Source organism: Leptidea sinapis, chromosome 46 (assembly GCF_905404315.1).
Source record: "Leptidea sinapis chromosome 46, ilLepSina1.1, whole genome shotgun sequence".
NCBI classification, from domain to species: domain Eukaryota; kingdom Metazoa; phylum Arthropoda; class Insecta; order Lepidoptera; family Pieridae; genus Leptidea; species Leptidea sinapis.
In genome coordinates, this window is record NC_066310.1 from 7788138 (window position 1) to 7803914 (window position 15777).

General features: G+C 35.4%; 1 protein-coding gene and 1 pseudogene across 2 annotated transcripts in view; both read right to left on the reverse strand.

Moving 5' to 3' along the window:
- The window catches only part of LOC126977889 (G protein-coupled receptor kinase 1), an 87991-nt gene that overhangs the window by 28178 nt on the left and 44036 nt on the right, over positions 1-15777 (reverse strand). The gene's annotated exons all lie outside the window — the stretch shown is intronic.
- On the reverse strand, positions 7834-8924 carry LOC126977897 (uncharacterized; annotated as a pseudogene).

The window sequence follows — 15777 nt, forward strand, 5'->3', positions numbered from 1 at the left end:
ACTAGGCGTGTCCGAAGCTAAATACTATCCAATGTTATTTTGTACAGCGGACGTCGCCAGACATCGCGGCGCCCCTTAACCAGACAACGGCTCGTAAAAGATTGTAGCGCAAATTTCCCGATTGAATCGGATGATGTTTCGCAAGCTTGTTGCTACCGCGAAGTTCCTAGGCTCATTAATTCGAGCGTTTTTCCCGCAGACTTCTATAACATGAAAAATTGTATGGAGCACTTGCGGAAAAATAAATTTTATGCTAAAATCTAACAAGACTAGCGAGACGTTCGACTGATGATACGTGATAAGCCTTGCCCTTCAGAACCAGTTTCACTGAGGATTCTTGATTAAATCCAATATTCTTAAGGCACCGCAATTACACGAGTCACTTTGAGACGTAGGATGTTAAGTTGGCACCGTTCTAAGCGAAACACAATAGTGCTTGCACATTACTGTTTCATGATAACTGTTTAGTGATTAATATCATGAATATAACTAATGTTAGAACGATGGTAAGATGAACAAGTCTCTATTTAGATCGTGCTTAACAAATATGAGACATCGTCCCTTCTCTCAGTTCAACAATTACCACCTAAGCATAACAGCTGGAATGGAGTCAGCTACCACAGAGTTTAGAAGCAAGACAGCTCAAGTAACTTTTTAATATATCTATAATCATCGAGTCTATTTAAGGAATAAATATTTCTGCCGTGAAGCAGTAATGTGTAAGCATTACTGTGTTACGGTCTGAAGGGCGCCGTAGTTAGTGAAATTACTGGGCAAATGAGACTTAACATCTTATGTCTCAAGGTGACGAGCGCTGTTGTAGTGCCGCTCAGAATTTTTGGGGTTTTTCAAGAATCCTGAGCGGCACTGATTGTAATGGGCAGGGCGAATCAGTTACCATGAACGTCCTGCTCGTCTCGTCCCTTATTTTCATTACAATAAAATACACTTTACAATATGTATTTTTCATTTTTAAAAGGATGATAATTTCGAAGCAACGTTTAAAGATTCCATTACACATAGACTGATACACACCAAGCTAATAAAGGCAAATAATAAAATAAACATCTCGAAATGCAACAACTGTAATATAATTATTCTCTGTACGATCGATCGCGGACGCGATTAAGTATCCAATTTATCGTAACCCTCAGGGGATTGTGTAATCCGAGGCCGTTTTACAGCAATTTTATCGCCGAGTCGCAAGAAACTGCGCGCGAATGCTGTGTATTATAGTCACAAACGTCATCAATATCGCATATAAATCTATATATATAAAAATGAATTGCTGTTCGTTAGCCTCGCTAAAACTCAAGAACGGCCGGACCGATTTGGTTAATTTTGGTTTTGAAAGTCCAGGGAAGGTTTAAAAGGTGAATAAATATGAAAATTTTCAGAATGAAATAGAAACAACAATTTTGATTTTTCCTTTGTTGTGTCCCGTCGTTCAGAAATCAAATTGAAAGAATAGTTTAAAATGAATAAATAATTAGAATCTTTGTCTCTTTCTAACTTTCTCAGGAGGTAAAAAACAAACTTAATTTTAGCTATCTATAGTTGGTAAATTAACTACAGTTGTTAACTATGATGGCAATAAAACGTTTGCTGGGTCAGCTAGTCATATATATATATAATGAAAATGGTCTTTGTTTAAGGCTCAATCACACCTAAGCTACTGATTGTGTCGACTTGAAACTACCACCATTCGATGCGAAATTTATCCTAGATGGTTTGTGACTTATTTTTTCAAATTCCAACGTTCCTTCGTTAATTTATTTCCTTTTAAACTTAGCCCAGCGAAGCGGGCGGTAACTGCGAATAGTCTCTTAAAACCAAGTTTCGTTAGTCCTATAACATAAAAATAAGCTGTTTACTACCGCTTAATGGCACCAAACTTCCAAACAACCTCGCTCTAAAAGAAAATTCGTGTCAAAAGTCGACTGTGCATATAAATGGTAATAAGTTCCGACAAAGAGTTTGGGACATCGTGTAAAGTTAGTGATAAAGCCGCTTTGGCCTTGTTAAAGTTACGGTAAGGCTTTTACGCTGGGAAGGGAATAATATATTCCAGCGTTTGTAACATTAACTAGCACTAACATGTACAAGTCATTTACCACTTTCAAGCAACATATCTGCCGTTCGTTCTGTATCTCAACGATTTGATGAATTTTCAACAAGGATAGCCGACTACTGTTCAGAGCACTTCGTTTTCCTTTCAAAGTGCAATACAAATAATTAACTTATGGATGTTCAATTTTGGAAAAGAATGCATTGGTTTGCAATGCATTTATGATGAAACTGTATTAATAATAGACGGATAGTTCTTAAGTTTAGATAATATATACGTCTAGAGGTTTGTCGTTTGTCCGTCTAGAGGTCCGTTTCCAATATACTATAATATCTACAGATAGAGATAAATTACTACCTTCTAATGTCAATAATCTGAAGCTGTCCCAATATACCCGATGATTCATTCTTATCGCCGTATATTGGGACGAGTGAATTGCAATTTCCATCCAAACTTCAATCGCTTGTAAGCTATAGGTCCTCGCATTGACAGGCAGCGTGTACGGATAAGGTGAGTTACCGTCGATCAGTTTATTGGTACAGAAAAGTCAACGATTACGATTTTTATCTCAAGTAGGCCACAACCGGAGATAGACTGAATATTGGGAACGGCCGTAGATAGTCTCTTGCTGTTAGACAACCGTGAAAAAAAGGCCACGAATATAGATTTAGTGTGCGTGTACAAGCTACGTCTTACACTCGCGATTTGTATGAAACTTTGTGGTAGTGTGCGTGAATTGCTGTAAATAGACATTAGTTCTAAACAAAATTTTTTTTTCGACGTTTTCACAGCTGTCATTGTAAATGATCAAAGCTCTAAAGATATTTTACAACGCAAAAAAACGTCACTACTACTTGCATTGTTATTGAAAATTTAATACTTGTGATATAACAAAAAAATCGCGCAACTGAGCTAACCGTTGAACGGCAGAGCACTGGCACGGGAAGCCAGAGGTCGTGGGTTCGAGTCCCGCATCGTCCACAAAATTTTATTTGTGTATTAATCCTAGGAGTGAGGGTTATCACTTTAAAAACATATCAAGTTGAATAGGTTAATAGAAAAAATATCTAGTGTTTAATAAGTTGTTGTTGTCAACAGTGACATCAAATTGTAATATTTGAATTAATAATAAAACAAAATGGACGGCCGGCGCGGGCGGATTGAAACCCGTCGACAAATCGAGGGCGACTGGGCGAACCAATTTGTTTCAGTCCAATTGGCTGGATATCGTTTGTATACCGATTCAATCTATCGATATATACACGTTGGGATGTATCAACAAGTCATTGTTTATAATAATTATTTTAGTGCCACATTCTTTTAAGATATGTCAGTTCAGCTCCAAACTTCACACAATGGGGTCACTGAAAATCAGTGTTGTGCTCATAATGTATGGACACAACTATAACTGAGTGGACTCCAGTTTTGGAAGACCACTGCCACATCAAGTTTTGCTTTTGTTTCTTTTGTATTAAGTTAAGTATTAGATTAAGCATAAAATTTTGTTCTCATTAACTTTTTTGTGTGAATGTGTCAGTTTTTCTTCCAAAATAAATTCATTTTCATTTTTATTTTCATTGTTTTGTAATCTGATATATTATTGCTTTATAAGGCCTGACCTAGTTGCTTAGACTGTACGTAAGTAATTTTTATCTTATCGTAATTTTTCATCAACTAATTGACTATTATCAATATTGGCATAGAAAGTAAGTATGTATTAATCACAGACTTACAATACAATAGAAACAAAGAGTGAAGAGTGGAGAACATCTCTAACATAGAGACAGCAAGATAGAAATGGTAAGGCAATCTTTTGTTACTATAACCGATTGTAATGGACTAGTCGTAAGCATTTAACCACGGTTGGAATTAGCTCCTTAATAATTCTAATATTAGACTAGCTAAACACACACATTTGAAGTCTGTTGTAACTTATGGAATGAAAATGATGACCCTCGGATAATTTATACGTCTAGAATTCATAGGTTCTCAACGTGGGCGAAAACGCCCCCTTGTGGGCGTTTGATACTTTCGGGGGGCAGTAGAAGACCCAGAGAAAATTAGGGGGCATTGAGATGGCGCAGATGGGGCGTGGGTATATTAAAAAATATAGTCTAAAAAGGCAAAAATGTACACGAAAATACTCTAGAAAAAAACATATTCTCAAAGTGGGCGGTGAGCAAAATAAGGTCTGAGAAACTATGGTCTAGATAGAGCCTCTTGCTACTAGACCACGGATAGAAATAGTCTAAAACGTCTCACCCTCGCGATTTGATGGCACTATGTGTTAGTGTGTGTGCATTGTTCAAAATACAGGTTATTTTTTTCTACGTTTTTACAGTTTATCTAGTCGTAGAAATCATCTAAGGTATTCATTCTGAGCGGCAATACAATAAGCGCTCGTCACCTCGAGACATATTGTGTTAAGTTTCATTTGCCCAGTAATTTCACTAGCTACGGCGCCCTTCAGACCTAAACACAATAATGCTTACACATTACCGCTGCACGGCAGAAATAGGCGCCGTTGTGGTACCCATAATCTAGCCGGCATCCTGTGCAAAGGAGCCTCCCACTGAAGATACAGCAAGATAGAAATGGAAAGGCAATCTATTGTTATTATAATTGATTTCGATTCAAAAGCCGTAAACAGTCAGCGATGGTAAATGATGATAAATCAGTCAATAATTCAACAATTAAACTATCTAACGTACACACTTATAGAAGTCTATTTATTTTATGGAATGGAAATGATGACCAGCAGCGTAGCGAAACGTGCAGTCTTTGATAGATTGATACATGACGGCTATAATCTTGTAAAAAACGCAGATAGCCAAAATCCACTACGTTTTCAGCAAATGTTCGCTTTCCAACTTATCCGGATTGTACTTCGTGGCCAAACGCCATACTACTACTATTTCAAACTTATGCCAAATGCCTGCATGTTTTATACTAAACTAAATTTAAATTTTTAATTAGGCAGTCCCGCCTCTTATCGTAGTATTTACATCCTCTTTGATGATAAAAAGGCATAAAAGGCATATATTTTTTCAAAATTGATTCCTTTCGAATTCTTTTTGATGTCATTTCTAATATATTAGATACTACTACCGCTTTGGAAACAAATGACGCTATGAGAGAGAAGAAGCGGCGCAAGAAACTCTCCCAGCATTCTTTTTTTGCGCTCTTTTCAATAAAAATATACAATATTATACAGTCATTTCTATCGCTATAAAATAATCACAATCTAGTCCCAGGCTGTCCGATCATTTAGATATTCAACTGAGGAGTAATAAGATTTACGACAGATCTATTTTTTTTTTTATAAAATATTTAAAATTTATTTATAGATAATGCCTGAACAGTGGCTGGGACTTTATTATAAAGTGTATACATTTACCCTTAAAGCTATTATGCATCTTATGAAGCCTACTAGAATTAGTTACAAGCAATCCCTTATTTCTAGTGTTATAATAATGAAAATCACTATTAAGAGCAAAAAAGTGACGATTTTTGTGAACGTATATTATATACGTATAATGACCATTAAATTTTACAAGTGACGTGAAATGCGACATAATGAGATTACAAAATAAAATGCAGCGGTAGGCGGGTAGAAATCCCTCGACGGATTCAGGGCAAGCCGATTCGTTTCAGTCCAGTTGGCTGGACCTTGTTTAAGTCTGGATTCAATCTATCGTCCATACGATGTCTTTTATTTATTTATTTAATTTACATACACTGATGGACATATAATTAGAAACACTATCATACTTGATACTGTGCAGCAACAATTTTGCTGAATTCATTCATTCATCATCAGCCGGAAGACATCCACTGCTGGACAAGGGCCTCCCCCAAAGATTTCCACGACGATCAGTCCTGCGCTACCGTCATCCAACGTATCCCGGCAATCTTGACCAGATCGTCGGTCCATCTCGTGGAGGGCCTGCCAAGACTACGTCTTCCGATACGTGGTTGCCATTCGATTTACTGCCCCAACGGCTATCTGTCCGTCGAACTATGTGCCCTGCCCACTGCCACTTAAGTTTCGTAATCATTTGTACTATGTCGGTAACTTTGGTTCTCCTACGGATCTCCTCATTTCTGATTCGATCTCGCAGAATTTTGTTGAATGTCAAATGAAAATTATAACAACAAGTAGCATAAAATATGATTACTGCTGCCGTTTAAACATAAAATTTCTTACAAACACCTAAATGTCTTTTAAGGTATCAACAGTGATGGACAGCTCTTTAGAAACAACAGAAAAATACAGTACAGTGTATTGCCGATACTAAAATCGCAATACAAAAGTAACTGTTGATCGTAGATGGGTGAAAATTTGAAGTTTCATGTATTTTTTATAGCTGACTCATAATCAAACAAATTTAAAAAATTATGTCAAAAAAGTTAAAAAAATATTGGCGTGGACCACCCTTAACATTTAGGGGGATGAAAAATAGATGTTGTCCGATTCTCAGACCTACCCAATATGCACTCAAAATTTTATGAGAATCGGTCAAGCTGTTTCGAAGGAGTTTAACTACAAACACCGCGATATGAGAATTTTATACATAAGAAGTAATCAGTTATATATTGTTTACGTAATATTGTTCAAAGGCTAATAAATTTTGTTACAATTATTATTTAATTGCAACGACGTGGCATTGATTCAGACATTTTTCGATTGGGATTGAGTTTCATGCTTCGACAAGAGCTTCGTAGAGTTCTTTTTGACTGGAGTTTCGTTTGTTTGAAACTTTCTTTTTAACGATAGGCAAGTTTAGACTTGCCTATAAATAGATTGTCTTAGACGGTTAGCCGTCTAAGACTTGCGCATACGCTGTTCTCTAAAAATACATTTGACACTGTTGGCTGTGTGTTTAGGGTCATTACCATGAATTTTTTTTAAGGAACGAGACGAGCAGGACGTTCAGCTGATGGTAACTGATACGCCCTGCCCATTACAATGAAGTGTCGCTCAGGATTCTTGAAAAACCCAAAAATTCTGAGCGGCACCACAATTGAGCTCGACACCTTGAGACATAAGATGTTAAATCTCATTTGAGCAGTAATTTCACTAGCTTTTTTTTTAGAATATTTATTTAAAATACAATATAGTTATAGCTTACAATATAATAAAACACACTTAAACTTTAGGAAGCTTATCTGTGTGTGAAGCCGCTTAGAATTAAATTACATAATAATTAAAAAGAAAAGAACAATTACTTTCAATTAATACAGTTATTACAAGATCTTAAATTACAATTTTAAACAAAGTAGAATAGAAATCAATAAAATGAAAAACAAAAAATATTATCAACTAAATGTTAGTAATTACAAATTAGTTGTCTACTTAGCTTACCGCAGATAAAATTATATTAATGAAGGATTTTGTAAAAAGTACTTTTTTAACGATGACTTATATTTATTTTTATTTATATATAATTTTTGAATCTCTAAGGGAGTCTCGTTTAAGTATAGAGGAATGACGTAGTTGTTTGCTCTGGTGCCATATTATTTGTAGATTTAGGTAATTTAAATGATATGTTTGTTCCTGTAAATTGTCTTAGATAAGGCAGTCTTTGAATTTCTCGAAGGAATTTAGATTCATTAATATCTGACAATATACGGAATTTCACTTTATCAAAGACATTTATAACCTTGCAATGTTTAAATAGTGCAAGGTCCGTATTTTCTTTGTGTTTATAAAAATAATTTGGAACGATAGTTTTAAGAATTATTTTTTGTAATTTGTATATATCCTCTAAATATGACTTGTACGTCCTTCCGTAACTGCTTAGTCCGTAGTTTATAACGGAATCCGCCAGAGCCATATATAATAATCTTAGGGCACTATAAGGTAACTTATATTTTAAATATGCAAGTTTACAAAGCACCGATCTCAATTTAGCACAAACATGGTTTTTATGAGGTCCCCAATTGAGTCTATTATCAATCACAAGCCCAAGGTACGAGTATTCTTGTACATTTTCTATTTTAATACAATCACACGGCTACGGCGCCCTTCAGACCGAAACACAGTAATGCTTAAACATTACTGCTTTACGGCAGAAATAGGCGCCGTTGTGGTACCCATAATCTAGCCGGCATCCTGTGCAAAGGAGCCTCCCACTGGTCCAGGCTACAGGCAAATGGTTGTCAGGGTAGGGAATAAATATGTCCTCTAATATGTTTTGGTACTGAAGATGATCCATTGTACCTTCAATATTTCGAACCGGTGCAACTCCACATCCGGGAAAACATCCCCATACTTTGATATTGCAGCCACCGTTGTAACTCTGCTCCTTGTGTATTTATAATTGAAAGCATGGTTTATTAGACGTCTAACATAGTGCTTTTCGTGTGAATTTATCATGTTTATTTTTGTAGCATCTCAGATAACGCTTTATTTCATTCTCGTAACGTCCAATTAACATATTTGTTTCCCAATACTAAACGCTTCTTTCGGTATTGTTTGGTTACAAGCATTAGCTTTCAAGAAACCTTCCCTAACAATTTAGCTTCCACTAATCTTCGGCGTACCAGTTTTGACGAGACGTTTCTGGGGTCATCAGGCGAAAAACCTTCATTTTTAATCTGGTTGGAGCCTCTTAATGTGTCATGTTTAGCAACACGTACGATTAGCATATTTTCACTGGTCGATGTTTTTATCGAGTCTTTCTAAGAACGTTTTCGATAGTTCTGTCTTCTATAATGGTCAATTGCATTAAAAACTTTTCTTAAAGAACATTTCAAATGTTCAGCTATTCTCCTGTACGTCCACTTTTGATCGAAATGAAAATTTACAATTATTTGTCTAGGTCGAAGCGTCAAAACTTTTATCTATGCCCATTTTAAATAAAACTTATTGTACGCAAAATTACAATTTGATGTCCATAGAAAAGACAGAAGTTTTTTATAATTCCAAAAATGGAACAAACCATGGATGCTTATCTTAATTGTTTCTAACAAGCCGTCAGTAACATGAAATACACCTAAAAAAGTTTAAACTCTTTTTGTGATTTAAGGTTACTTACAATTTGGTTTATTACAATTTTTAAGAGTATTTTAATTGAGTCGCTATATTCTTGCATGATTACTTATTATTGCATATACATATTTTTCACGAATATTGCACGTTGATTTTATACTTCCAGAATTAATATGAAGTGTTTCTAATAATATCTCCACCACTGTATATGTCGTGGTCAAGAACGTCATCGTGGTGTAATCAGCGTACGATGTAAGTGCGGGCGAGAGCGGGGCCGGGCCACGGTTCCCAACTTAGGGGTTTTCCACCCAAATTTAGGGGGAAAAAATGTGGGATGGGATTTTTTTAGGGGTGTTATATTTTTAGGGGAATTTTTATAACTTCACATATTTTTTTTTCTTTCAAATTAAGCAAATAAAGGAGTAATAATATAGGCCATAGGATAATCTAATTTAGCTTTATTTAATTGATAAATAAATAATTTTAAAAAATGATATTACTGAATGAAATTTTTTATTGATTGCTTAAAATTTATTGTTTGTTTAATGATATTTTATTATTTTAATGTATTATTTATTTGTAAAAAAAATCTAGGGGAATTTCTAGAAATTGTAGGGATTTTAGGGGTTTTTGATCGGGGCTTTAGGGAGATAAATTTTTGAGAGTTGGGAACACTGGGCCGGGCGAGCTCTGAGCAGAGGCAGTCAGGGAAGAGCTATTGAGCGAGAATGTCGCACGCGGTTGCCGGGAACACCACATTCTTATAACATAATCATAAGGCTTTAATAATGATAGCCTGTGTTTGGCCGCTAAATGCCCACAACAATGGACGGCCACGGAGATCCCAGCCAAGTGACCGGCCTTGCCCAATTATATAGATGACAATTAGGCTAATTAATACACATAATATGAACGAATATCAACTATATGTTTTTAAATCAGATAAATTATTGCAATATTATATCAATAAAGCAATAAAAATTTAATCAATAAACTGGTATCAAGTAATATAATAATAAGGTGCCTGATTTATACTACTTCTTTATCTCCTTTCACTGTGCAACATAATATAATGTAATCTGCTACTCAAACAGAAAGAAATAGGGCTGGGGGACATGTTTAAGACTTTATGTAAGGCGCATGAATGAAGGTATTTGAAATTTTAGTACAGTTAAGTTACAAAAATTTGAGGATCACCACAAATATCCAACATAGTAATAACTATGCTGGTGGCATGATAGGCTAATCCGACTTTTAGTCGGTCTTATGAAGATTTTAAATAAAAATGCCTTCAAACTGATCTATGGTGATAAAGGTCCGGCTGTAATAAAGCCATGTATCACCACGAAACGGATTACCCAGTATCGTAATAAAAAAGTCTAAAATAGCAAAAAAATACAAACAAGTATAAATTACACATTATTAAATAAAAATATTAAAGTATATTGGTTTAGTATAGTGTAAAACAATATAAATATATTTTTCAACTTTTTACTTAACTTGATTGCAGTATATTTTTGTCTGTATTTTAAAAAAATGTTTTTCAATGTTTAGTTCACTGCAAGTACGAGTTAGTTGTGATCTTACGATCATCAACAATATTATTTGAGAAAATTTATTGAAGTAGGCGTTACTTTGCGGAAATCCATAATTATACAAATGATTTAAGTTTTCTTTAGTGTTAATTCCGCCAATATTTGTTTTTAAACAATTCGACATGTGTTTCGCCTCTACAGGAGGCATCCTCAGGACATTTGTCTCGCCAAAATCTGGCACGAGACTGAATCAAATGAGCCCGAAGCCGCTCTTTTATACCCTCGTCCCATAAAATGACGTGCTGTGATTGGTCGGCTGTTGTGACTTATTACTCCCGGAAGAGATACGTAACAAAGGTAATGGGACTAAATTTGTTTGTTCATTCAACAATGTAAACACTAAAGAAAACTTAAATCATTTGTATTATATTATTTGAACTAGAAGCACTATACGTACCTTCATCGTTACGGAAACCTTATAAATTAATAAACTTAACGAATTTCGTAATCCAATAATACTTGTGAAACTTTACCTACGCATATTATATTATAAGCTGGATCAAAAGGGAAAAAAATTTCAAATGCCATCGCCTATGATTCTTTCTCACTTCCACTTGATTGTTAAGTATCAGTCTCTCAAAGAAATAAATATTGACTGTTCATTGTCAGAACATTTATGAAAATTTAATATAAATTCACAAAGATCGTCACCTTTTTGCTCTTAATGGTGATTTTCATTATTAAGGGATTGCTTGTAACTAATTCTAGTAGGCTTCATAAGATACATAATAGCTTTAAGGGTAAATGTATACACTTTTATAATAAAGTCCCAGCCACTGTTCAGGCATTATCTATAAATACATTTTAAATATGTTTTATTAAAAATGGCTTGTCGTAAATACTACTACTCCACAGCTGAATATCTAAGTGATCGGACAGCCTGGGACTAGATTATGAATTTTTTATAGCAATAGCAATACTACATATCCATGTTGAGTGCATAAAGGCATTTATTTTCTTAACATTGATTCCTTTAGAATTCTTTTTGGTGTCATTTCTAATATACTAGATACTATTACCGCTACGGAAACAAATGGCGCTCTGAGAGAGAAGAAGCGGCGCAAGAAACTCTTCCAGCATTCTTTTTTTGCGCTATTTTCAATAAAAATATACAATATTGTACAGTCTTTTATATTGCTATAAAATAATCACAATCTAGTCCCAGTCTGTCCGATCATTTAGATATTCAACTGTGGAGTAATAGGATTTACGACAGATCCATTTTTTCATAAAACATTTAAATTTATTTATAGATAATGCCTGAACAGTGGCTGGGACTTAATTATAAAAGTGGTATACACAATATCAGATAAATTATTGCAATATTATATCAATAAAGCAATAAAAATTTAATCAATAAACTGGTATCAAGTAATATAATAATAAGGTGCCTGATTTATACTACTTCTTTATCTCCTTTCACTGTGCAACATAATATAATGTAATCTGCTACTCAAACAGAAAGAAATAGGGCTGGGGGACATGTTTAAGACTTTATGTAAGGCGCATGAATGAAGGTATTTGAAATTTTAGTACAGTTAAGTTACAAAAATTTGAGGATCACCACAAATATCCAACATAGTAATAACTATGCTGGTGGCATGATAGGCTAATCCGACTTTTAGTCGGTCTTATGAAGATTTTAAATAAAAATGCCTTCAAACTGATCTATGGTGATAAAGGTCCGGCTGTAATAAAGCCATGTATCACCACGAAACGGATTACCCAGTATCGTAATAAAAAAGTCTAAAATAGCAAAAAAATACAAACAAGTATAAATTACACATTATTAAATAAAAATATTAAAGTATATTGGTTTAGTATAGTGTAAAACAATATAAATATATTTTTCAACTTTTTACTTAACTTGATTGCAGTATATTTTTGTCTGTATTTTAAAAAAATGTTTTTCAATGTTTAGTTCACTGCAAGTACGAGTTAGTTGTGATCTTACGATCATCAACAATATTATTTGAGAAAATTTATTGAAGTAGGCGTTACTTTGCGGAAATCCATAATTATACAAATGATTTAAGTTTTCTTTAGTGTTAATTCCGCCAATATTTGTTTTTAAACAATTCGACATGTGTTTCGCCTCTACAGGAGGCATCCTCAGGACATTTGTCTCGCCAAAATCTGGCACGAGACTGAATCAAATGAGCCCGAAGCCGCTCTTTTATACCCTCGTCCCATAAAATGACGATTTACGACAGATCCATTTTTTCATAAAACATTTAAATTTATTTATAGATAATGCCTGAACAGTGGCTGGGACTTAATTATAAAAGTGTATACATTTACCCTTAAAGCTATTATGTACTTATGAAGCCTACTAGAATTAGTTACAGGCAATCCCTTATATCTAGTGTTATAATAACGAAAATCACTATTAATAGCAAAAAGGTGACGATTTTTGTGAACGTATATTAAATTTTCATAAATGTACTGACAATGAACAGTCATAAGTAGGCCAACCACCTGAGAACTCTCCCCGAGGTTATTGGTGACACCAGTTTTAGTTTAATTACCTGACTTAAGGCAGAACAACAGTATTGCTACTGTGTATTTATATAAGATCTAGTTAAAAACTTTAAAAAAATTGCTTTGCTTTCAAAAACACGTATATTAAAGGATTTTTCGTTATCATTAAATTGTATATTTTAGTAAATTGAAAAAACTGATCAGATGATATGTTGGTCCCTCTAATAAGTTCTTATCACTTACCGCCTTATTCATAATGGTCCGCTAACTTTAAACATCCGCTTAGGAGTGTTTTATCTCATTCTGGCTTAGGTTAATAGAAGAAGACAGAGTGAGAATTAGCAATGCTTTAGGTAGTCTGCTACTATTATGAATAAGGGGGTTAGAGTTTAGACTTTTACATTATTTATGTTTCATTATTAATATATACAGCAGCAAAATATATTACACTCATTTTACCGCTTTGGAAGTGTCTCTCGCGCAAACTATTCAGTTTAGAAAAAAATGATAATATTAGAAACCTCAATATAATTTTTGAACACCTATGCATAGATATCCGTATGGGTTTAATGAAAAAAAATTTTGAGTTTCAGTTCTAAGTATGGGCAACCCCCATGTTGTATTTTTTTTTTCTATTTTTGTGTGAAAACGTTGTTCATTTTTAGTGTTCGCTACGGAACGCTAAAAATGAACAACGATCTAGGTCACTTGTTTAAAAGTATTATAATAATTCGCCTAGAGTAACAAATCATTTAAATGAACACGAACAAATAAATCCGTTTATAAATATTGATACTCTTATATCAAATGAATAATAACAAGCAGTTGTTTTTATAGTCAAAACACCTTCAAAGGCTTACTGTTTTTGTGGGCTATAAATATTTATTCATGCAAATAGCGTAACTTACGTTGGAAACAATACAACAATCCTACAGAAATACAAAAATTTTTTCAAATAAAAAACAAAACAATATTTTTAGATGTTATTTTAACCTAATATATTATCATATCATATTAACAATCATTTGATTTTTATACCTTGTATTACTTGTATACCGTTTTCAACGCCCACCACGCCTATAGAATGGTTAGGCCACATGTACCATCGATCATGCAGGGAGATCTGTCCACGAGTAGGCCTAACACCTGAGGGCTCTCCGCGAAGTTATTGGTGACATCAGGTTTGGTTTGATACCTGGCTTAAAGCACAACAGCTTAGCATATGGTGTGACACAGCTGGTTATTGCGCCGACGCGGAGCCCAGACGTGGAAGATCATACACCTTCACTGTTGGACCTTCTGTTGACCTCTTGACCTCACATCCGGACGGCTACCTAGTTTCCGTCGACCGTGCGCGATTTTTTTGCATCCTACCCGTGGAGGCAGATCTGTTGTTCGCTGGATGATCCAGATGGCGCTGGTGACGCTGTTGCTCATGTGGTACTGCAAGGTATGGAACTCTGCATTACATCCTCCTCGGTGCCTATCGGTGGCAGGTCACAATCATGGTTTGACCGCTTCTGCAAAATGGCCTCTCCCCGAAAGCGGGATTGCTTTCAGGCTTGGGTCAATGCGGTAGTGCCCTCTTCGCGTACAATACGTGCCGGAGGTAAAATTCCGACGCTTTTCACCTTGGACACTCTCCCGATAGTGCTGCGGTCATGTGATCCGCGATTGGCGCGGCTCTTTACCCGTGTTTTCCGGCTCATCCACTCATCGGGCGTAGTCCCGAAATTATGGCAGGCGGCTTTAGTGCACCCGATCCCTCAGAAAGGTGTACACTCGGATCCGTCCAACTAACGCCCCATTATCATTCCCTCCATTTTCTCCAAAGTAATGGAGTCGATTATCAACCGCCAGCTCTTGAGATACCTAGAGTAGCACCAGCTGATCAGCGACTGCCAGTACGATTTCCGGCAGGATCGCTAAGCTGGTGATCTTCTAGCATACCTCACCCATAAAGGGGCGCAAGCGGTTGAGTCGAAGGGAGAGGCTGTAGCGGTAAGTTTAGACATAGCGAAGGCCTTCGATCGGGTGTGGCATAAAGCACTTATAACGAAACTACCATCCTACGGGCTTCCCGAGAGGTTGTGCAAATGGTTCACTAGCTTTTGGGCCGATCGGACCATCAAGTTTGTTATCAACGGTGCATGCTCCGATTAAAACCCAACACTGGTGTCCCGCAAAGCTGCGTGCTATCCCCTACCCTGTTTCTTCTGCATAATATCAATTATATATATATATATATATTTTATGTTTAAATTGATGCTAGACAATTTCTGTTAGTCTGTCAATTATTAATTACCATTACACATACGAATTTACCAGCGTATAAACGACCCAGCCAAGCCCAATAACGCGTGACCAATTTTGATTTCTCAATGTGTGCGTTAGCTAATTGTAATCTAGTTTAATATTCAAAGTTACTGAGGATCTAGCTTCAAGGGTGGCTGTCTACGACTTGTCAAACAAAATTCGGTAACAATAACAATATATTCACTTTTCTTTCCTGTTTTGCGGAGATACACTCATACTATAGTGTATACCTTAGATCATTTAAACGTCTAGATAGAGTCTCTTGCTGTTAGACAACCGATAAAAACATGCCAGGAATATTAGTTTAGTGTGCGTGACAAGCT